Source organism: Pseudophryne corroboree, chromosome 10 (assembly GCF_028390025.1).
Source record: "Pseudophryne corroboree isolate aPseCor3 chromosome 10, aPseCor3.hap2, whole genome shotgun sequence".
NCBI classification, from domain to species: Eukaryota; Metazoa; Chordata; class Amphibia; order Anura; family Myobatrachidae; genus Pseudophryne; species Pseudophryne corroboree.
Genome location: NC_086453.1, coordinates 287,501,493 through 287,508,818, shown reverse-complemented (window position 1 = coordinate 287,508,818; position 7,326 = coordinate 287,501,493). Strand labels below are relative to the sequence as shown.

Below are 7,326 nucleotides of genomic sequence, written 5' to 3'. Positions count from 1 at the left end.
AACATTTAATTATAATCTATAGTTGGGAAACGTGCAGGGCTCTAGACTGTAGCAAGACCTATAATTAAGAAGTGTGCTAAAATGAAATGTAATTGCTAAGGCAGTGAACATCTGTAAGCCCACGGCTCAGAGCCTGCTCAGGGCTGTACTGGGTGAGAAAGAGTTAATGTAACAATAACCTTGGTAATATATTACCAGTAGAGGGAATTCATTGGGTAATCTCAGGCACCTGAGTGCGATGAGATTGCAAGATCCCCAGAACAGGCAAAAAATAAAACAAAACAGAGAGAAGAGCTCTTTAATCTCAGCACTTAGTGAAAAATCATCTTGCTGGGAAAAGCTGGGAATAATAGGCTGTCGTGGCCAATTAGCTTTTGATTTCACAAGAAAATGTAAACATCACAGGTGGATTCTTGACATTCATTCACTACCTGCCTGTGGCTGGAGACAGATTCGTCATAACAGACAGGTGAGATAACCTGAGGTTACGGAAAAGACATTGTGATGTGATTCAGTGGTCTTACTAAACTGGTTCATTCGCAGGGGATGGGTTATATACATAGAAATATTCGCCTTTACCTAGACACCCCATTTGGAGCAGCTGCGTTTCTGCATAACATTGCACATCATTTTGCCACTTCTGTTCTGTGGTCTTTTTACGTCTTCATGATTTTGAACTTTGTATTTAGGTGGTGAGTTTGCAACCAGCAAGAAAGTGATAGTGTATGGTGGTTTAACATCTATTTATTAAACATTGGTTTAGTGGCCAATTTAATGACATATTCATGCATGGTTCTTCCTCAGTGGCAGATGGCATGTTGATTATTAGTGAGTGGCAAACATTTATATGATGTTAGACTTAGCCGTGTTTTATTGCACTGTAATTATTAATATTATTTCTGCTAATCTCTAATGCATATTTGAGTTACGCTTCAGAGTTAAATGATGTACTTATTACTATGTTTCAGACTTTTATATTATTATTATTATTATTATTATTATTATTATTATTATCATCATCAGTAGAAAAATTAACAGAATGCTGTTTTATGTGTCTGCTCATTGTTCATTATTCTTCAAGATACCACAATCGGTAACTGAAGCACCATAAATGATCAGATTCCTTAATTACAAAAATGCAGAAGAGATAAAGTACCAATCAATCAGCTTATAACTGTCATTTTATAGGCTCTGATTGAATGACAGTTAAGAACTAATTGGTTGGTACTTTATCTTTCTCCACTTGATCTCTCTCCAAGTTTTGACTGATCTCACCATATCCCAAGTATAAGATCCTCTCAACAATATTACTACAGGTTGAATAGCCCTTATCCCGAATTCAAAACCCACATTTTTGGGTCCCCTACTGTCATTATCTCAGTAGGGGACCCAAAAATGTGGGATTTTGAATTCGGGATAAGGGATACTCAACCTGTACTATTCATTTAATTTTTCAAATCTGTACGGAACTGCTGCAGATATATACTGTATATAATAAGGTACTGACATGAATATTTATAAAATATTCTAGAAATGATATCCTTCTATTTGGTGGAGAGTAGTGATGTCAGCACTCCTTTCTCTAAGTGTGTGATGTCAGTTGTGACTCATTTCCACTGCATTCTGTGATGAGTTACGTAATAACATAAGTGATTATGAAAATCGCATCCTACTAGTAAAGCACACCTGTCACCTTGAGACCGTAAGTTCCTCCCATAACATTTTTACTATGGGGCATACTGATTGCTACAGTAATTATGCCCCTGGTAACCTGTGAAATATCACTTCAGCTCTAATATGTTCAACAAAATCCTTAATAGCTTTTAATAGATCCCTCTATAAGGTACATTATTCCTATTATTCTTCATGGGTTATTACAGCAGGTTAATGTTCTGTAGATCTCTAGAGAGAGAGAGAGACTAAGAAAATGAACAACCTGCAGATTGCTAATGAATAAATTACAGGTCGTGCTTTGCAAAAACAAAAATAAAATTCTGCATGGGTGATACAATATGTGCATTTATTATGCAGACCAGTGGAACCAACCAAAGTCTAAAAGGACTTGGTCATGGATCTTCTGAGTCTGAAAGATACCCAGTACCAACTTTTCATTCAGAATTGGGTAGCTGGAGACTGTGGGGGAGATGTATCAAACCTTGGAGAGAGCTAGAGTGGAGAGAGATAAAAGTACTAACCAGTCAGCAGCTAATTGTCATTTTTCAGGCTGTGTTTCAAAAATTGCAGTTACGAGCTGAATGGTTGGTACTTTATCTATCTCCACTTTATCGCTCTCTGAGTTTGGCAAATCTCGCCCAGTGTAACTTTTCCTGTCAGGCATGCTCCTGGTCATGAGCTTGGTGGCCAAGAGATGAATTTTGGCAGTGACTAAACCTGCTGCTCGTTCCAAATGTTTGCGGTCATCAAGTGACACTAGTAAATAGATTTTTGAAGTGGCTTTCATAACAAGCATCTTAGAGTCTGACTATAGCCTGCTAAATACACATATTGATGAATTCAGTTCTTCACCAGAATAAGGAAAATCACCATCTTCACGTAGGTCCTCAAAAACTGGTTGCCCAGCCATAAAAGATTTCAATACTGAGCATTTATTTACCCAGATATTTTCCAGGAATGCCATGTATTCCGTGGACCCAAACAGTAGCCTATCACTAGGTTTCTTCTCTCATTGTTTTACCTGCCACGTCCATCACAGATTGGCAAAGGGACATCCCACTACACAGATGGTTTACTGTAATTACCAATGATGTATTCAGAAATATATAGTTGTATCCTTGTATTCTTCTTCGGCCAAACTGACGTTTCTACAGTCCACTCAATGCTTAGCATGGGTTTTGCTGCTTTCCGCGTTTAAACTTGATGCGTTTTGGCAAGGGTGATAACTAGTAATGGGCCCACGCGGTACTCACAGAACAATTGAATATTGCTAGTAGGCAGCCCATTACTTAGATGTGCCCAAAAACAATTAAATTCCCGACAAAAAGAGCTACATTGTCAGCCCCTCTAGTACACTACAGTATAAGGTGTTCATAAACCTGCTATTGATGGAATGTATTTTTGTGTCATCTAATAAAGGAAATACAGTGTGAGCCAAGATAAATACCTGCAAATCAGCTAGTTGACTGAATGTGAGTAAGTCATTTTGGGCAGGTTGGGATTTTGAAAGAATAATTGTCGGATTCTAGCAAATCCATAGTGCTGTATTACAGATCACTGCTAACCTGGAATTACAGTATCTGAACCCGTTAGAATGCCGGGAGGTTACATCATTACTCTCTATAACATGAAACATTGCAGTAGAAAAGGACTGAATCACAATCCTCGAAGACTTCATTTATGTTGAAATGAAAGAATAATGCCACCTAAAATTAAAACATAGCTGTTTGCAGAATTATGGGGGAGATGTATCAAAGCTTGCAGAAAGATAAAGTAGAAACCAAAAAAAGGTATCCTCCAGTACACCAAATAATATCAGCAATAAGACTTGAACACAACATGGTAATAGAAATTCAGAGATCTTAGTCGCATATATTTGCATAAATATAGTTAAGCCCAGGGGCGGATTTATAGGTAAGGGTGCCCCTAGGCACAAAAGTATCGGTCGCCCCCTGCTTGCCTAATTTTAGTCTTTTTATTCATTGTTGTAAGCCATTTGATGATAGCCAATTTAATTGAAAATAGAAGAAAATCCAAGTGCCACCCACAAATAAAGTGCCTCCCTAAGGCATGTACCTCACGTGCCTAATAGGAAATTCGCCACTGGTTATGCGACCAGGCCTCGGCAAGGCTTCTCTGGTACTGGTGGTCCCTAACACTACATGATAACAGCACCGACTCTGGGCCATATACAGTGCCTTGCTAAAGTATTCACCCCCCTTGGCTTTTTACCTATTTTGTTATTACAACCTGTAATTTAATTTTTTTTAATCTGAATTTTATGTGATGGATTTGCACAAAATAGTCTAAGTTGGTGAAGCGAAATGAGAAAAATTTATATACATGAAAATTGGCATGTGCATATGTATTTACCCCCTTTTCTATGAAGCCCCTCAAAAGTTCTGGGGCAACCAACTGGCTTCTGAAGTCACATAATTAGTGAAATTAAGTCCATCTGTGTGCAATCTAATGGTGGGTACACACTAATAGATATATCTGCAGATCAATTGTTCTGCAGATATATCTAAGGACGGATCGGGCAGTGTGCTGTGCATACACACTGCCCGATCCGTCGGGGACTGACGTCATGAACTGGGCGGGCATGTACACACGCCCGCCCAGTGCAGCTGTCAATCACCGCCGGCCGCCGCAGCATGTGCACAGGTGGTCGGCTGACAGCCCCGTACACACACAGCGACACGCCAATATATCGGTAGATATATTGGCCGTCGGCTGTGCTGCACGGCCGACTCGATACGTCTGTGAACGACGGAGTTCACAGACGTATCGGCCATACACACTGGCCGACGGTCCCGCGGTATATCGGCCGTTCAAGAGAACGGCCGATATATCGACCAGTGTGTACGGGCCATAAGTGTCACATGATCTGTCAGTATAAACACAGCTTTTCTGAAAGGCCCCAGAGGCTGCAACACCACTAAGCAAGAGGCATCACACCATGAAGACTAAGGAGCTCTCCAAAGAAGTCAGGGACAAAGTTGTTGAGAAATACAAGTCAGGGTTCGGTTATAAAAAAATATCCAAATCTTTGATGATCCCCCAGGGCACCATCAAATCCATTATCTTCAAATAGAAAGAACATGGTACCACAACAAACCTGCCAAGAGAGGGCTGGCCACCAAAACTCACAGACCGGGCAAGGAGGGTATTAATCAGAGAGGCAGCACAGAGACCAAAGGTAACCCTGAAGGAGCTGCAGAGTTCCACAGCAGAGACTGGTGTATCTGCGCATGTGACCACAATAAGCCATACACTCCATATAGCTGGTCTTTATGGAAGAGAGGCCAGAAAAAAGCCATTACTTAGTGTTAAAAATAAGAAGGCACGTTTTGAGTTTGCCAAAAGGCATGTGGACGACTCCTGAAGTGTATGGAGGAAGGTGCTCTGGTCAGATGAGATTAAAATGTAACTTTTCGTCCACCAAGGAAAACGCTATGTCTGGCACAAACCCAACACATCCCATCACCCCAAGAACACCAGCCCCACAGTGAAACATGGTGGTGGCAACTGTTTTGAGTCGAGGGAAAGATGGATGGTGCTAAATACAGCTATATTCTTGAGCAAAACCTGTTTCAGTCTGCCTGTGATTTGAGACTGGTACGGAGGTTCACCTTCCAGCAGGACAATGACCCAAAGCATACTGCTAAATGTGTTGGAATGGCATAGTCAAACCCCAGATCTCAATCCAATTGAGAATCTGTGATCAGACTTGAAGATTGCTGCTCACAAGCGGAAACCATCCAACATGAAGGAGCTGGAGCAGTTTTGCCTTGAGGAATGGGCAAAAATCCCAGGGTAAGATGTGGCAAGCTCATAGAGACTTATCTGAAGCAACTTGCAGCTGTAATTGCCGCAAAAGGTGGCTCTACAAAGTACTGACTTTAGGACAGTGGCGGAACTGTGGGAGGCAGTGGAGTCGGCTGCCGCCGGGCTCCTGACCACAAGGGGGCACATCTCCTCCACTGTCTCCCGCTGCCTGAGAATCGCTCTCTGCTATTGCAGATGGAGGAGCTGTGTCAGTGACACGGAAGCTGCCTCCTGTATTTACAGAGAGCTGGCACTGGCTGCAGCTAGGGTGAGCTCCAGAGCGCAGCTCCTCCCGGGCCCTTCCATTTAAGCAAGCTAGCTGAGGGAAGCTCTCTGCTCCTCCGTCAGCCTGATGATAGCCAAAGGTAGGCACTGTGAGAGGGGTGGGGGAGAGGTGTAGTTGGGGGTGCTGGGGGGGCTTTAATAAATGTTGGAAGCACTGTGTTTTGTGTGTGCTTGTTTTTAAGTGAGGTGTGTGTGTGTGTGTGTGTGTGTGTGTGTGTGTGTGTGTGTGTGTGTGTGTGTTTTTAAGGAAATTTGTGCGTTCAATTAAAAGAGGCATGTGTGTGTGTGTGTGTGTGTGTGTGTGTGTGTGTGTGTGTGTGTGTGTGTAAGTGAGTGATATGTGTGTGTGAGTGGCGTGTGTGTGTGTAAGTGAGTGATATGTGTGTGTGTGTTTGTGTGTGTGTGTGTGTGAGAGGCATGTGTGTTTGTAAGTGAGAGGCATGTGTATGTAAGTGAGAGGCATGTGTGTGTGTAAGTGAGAGGCATGTGTGTGAGAGGTGTGTGTGTGTGTGTGTAAGTGAGAGGTATGTGTGTGAGAGGCAAGGATTAAAGGAGGCATTTGAGCATTTCTACAGGACTATGTACAGAGCACACACCTGGTCTGGGTACACGCTACCTTATAAATATATGGAGGGGTGTCCATTCTGAATGTGTGTGTGTGTGTGATATGTGTGTGTGTGTGTGTGTGTGTGTATGTGTGTGTGTGTGTGTGTAAGTGAAAGGCATGTGTGTGTGTGTGTGTGTGTAAGTGAAAGGCGTGTGTGTGTGTGTGTGTGTAAGCAGGGCCGGTTCAAGGGCGCTCTGCGCCCCGGGCAGGAAAAGGGGTGTGTCCTAATACAGGGGGCGTGGTCAGTTACGCCCCCTGTACATTGCTAGCGCCGCTTGAATGCTGAGCGGTGCGCGATGACGTCATCGCGCACCGCACAGCAAAAGGTCCTCTCCACGAAGGGAAACTAGACGCTATGCGTCTAGTTCCCTTCGTGGAGAGGACCTTTGCTGTGCGGTGCGCGATGACGTCATCGCGCACCGCTCAGCAAAGTTACTCTCCACGAAGGGAAACTAGACGCATAGCGTCTAGTTCCCTTCACAGGAGGCGGACGGGGACGGCAGCGGGCTGCGGAGGCGGACGGGGGACACAGCGGGCAGCAGTGGCGGATCTTGCCACGGTGCGGCGCCCTCCGGATGGCGCCAGCGCCCTCCGGAAGGCGGCGCCCCGGGCAAAAGTCCTGCTTGCCCGTGGCAAGATCCGCTACTGTGTGTAAGTGAAAGGCATGTGTGGGTGTTTAAGTGAAAGCGGCGTGTGTGTTTGTGTGTTTTTAAGTGAAGGAGGCATGTGTGTGTGTGTGTGTGTGTGTGTGTGTGTGTGTGTGTGTGTGTGTATGAAAGTGGCGTGTGTGTGTTTTTAAGTGAAGGAGGCATGTGTGTGTGTGTGTGTGTGTGTGTGTGTGTGTGTGTGTGTGTGTGTGAAAGCGGAGTGTGTGTTTTTAAGTGAAGGAGGCGTGTGTTTGTGTGAAAGAGGCATGAGTGTTTTTAAGTGAA

General features: G+C 43.8%; 1 protein-coding gene across 1 annotated transcript in view; it reads left to right on the top strand.

The window, feature by feature from the left end:
* The first annotated feature begins 280 nt into the window (after nucleotides 1-280).
* MMEL1 (membrane metalloendopeptidase like 1) overlaps nucleotides 281-7,326 on the top strand; it is a 536,727-nt gene continuing 529,681 nt past the window's right edge. The window contains exon 1 of the mRNA XM_063943337.1: nucleotides 281-469. The gene's annotated coding sequence lies outside the window, so the exon portion shown is untranslated. The remainder of the gene's footprint in view (nucleotides 470-7,326) is intronic.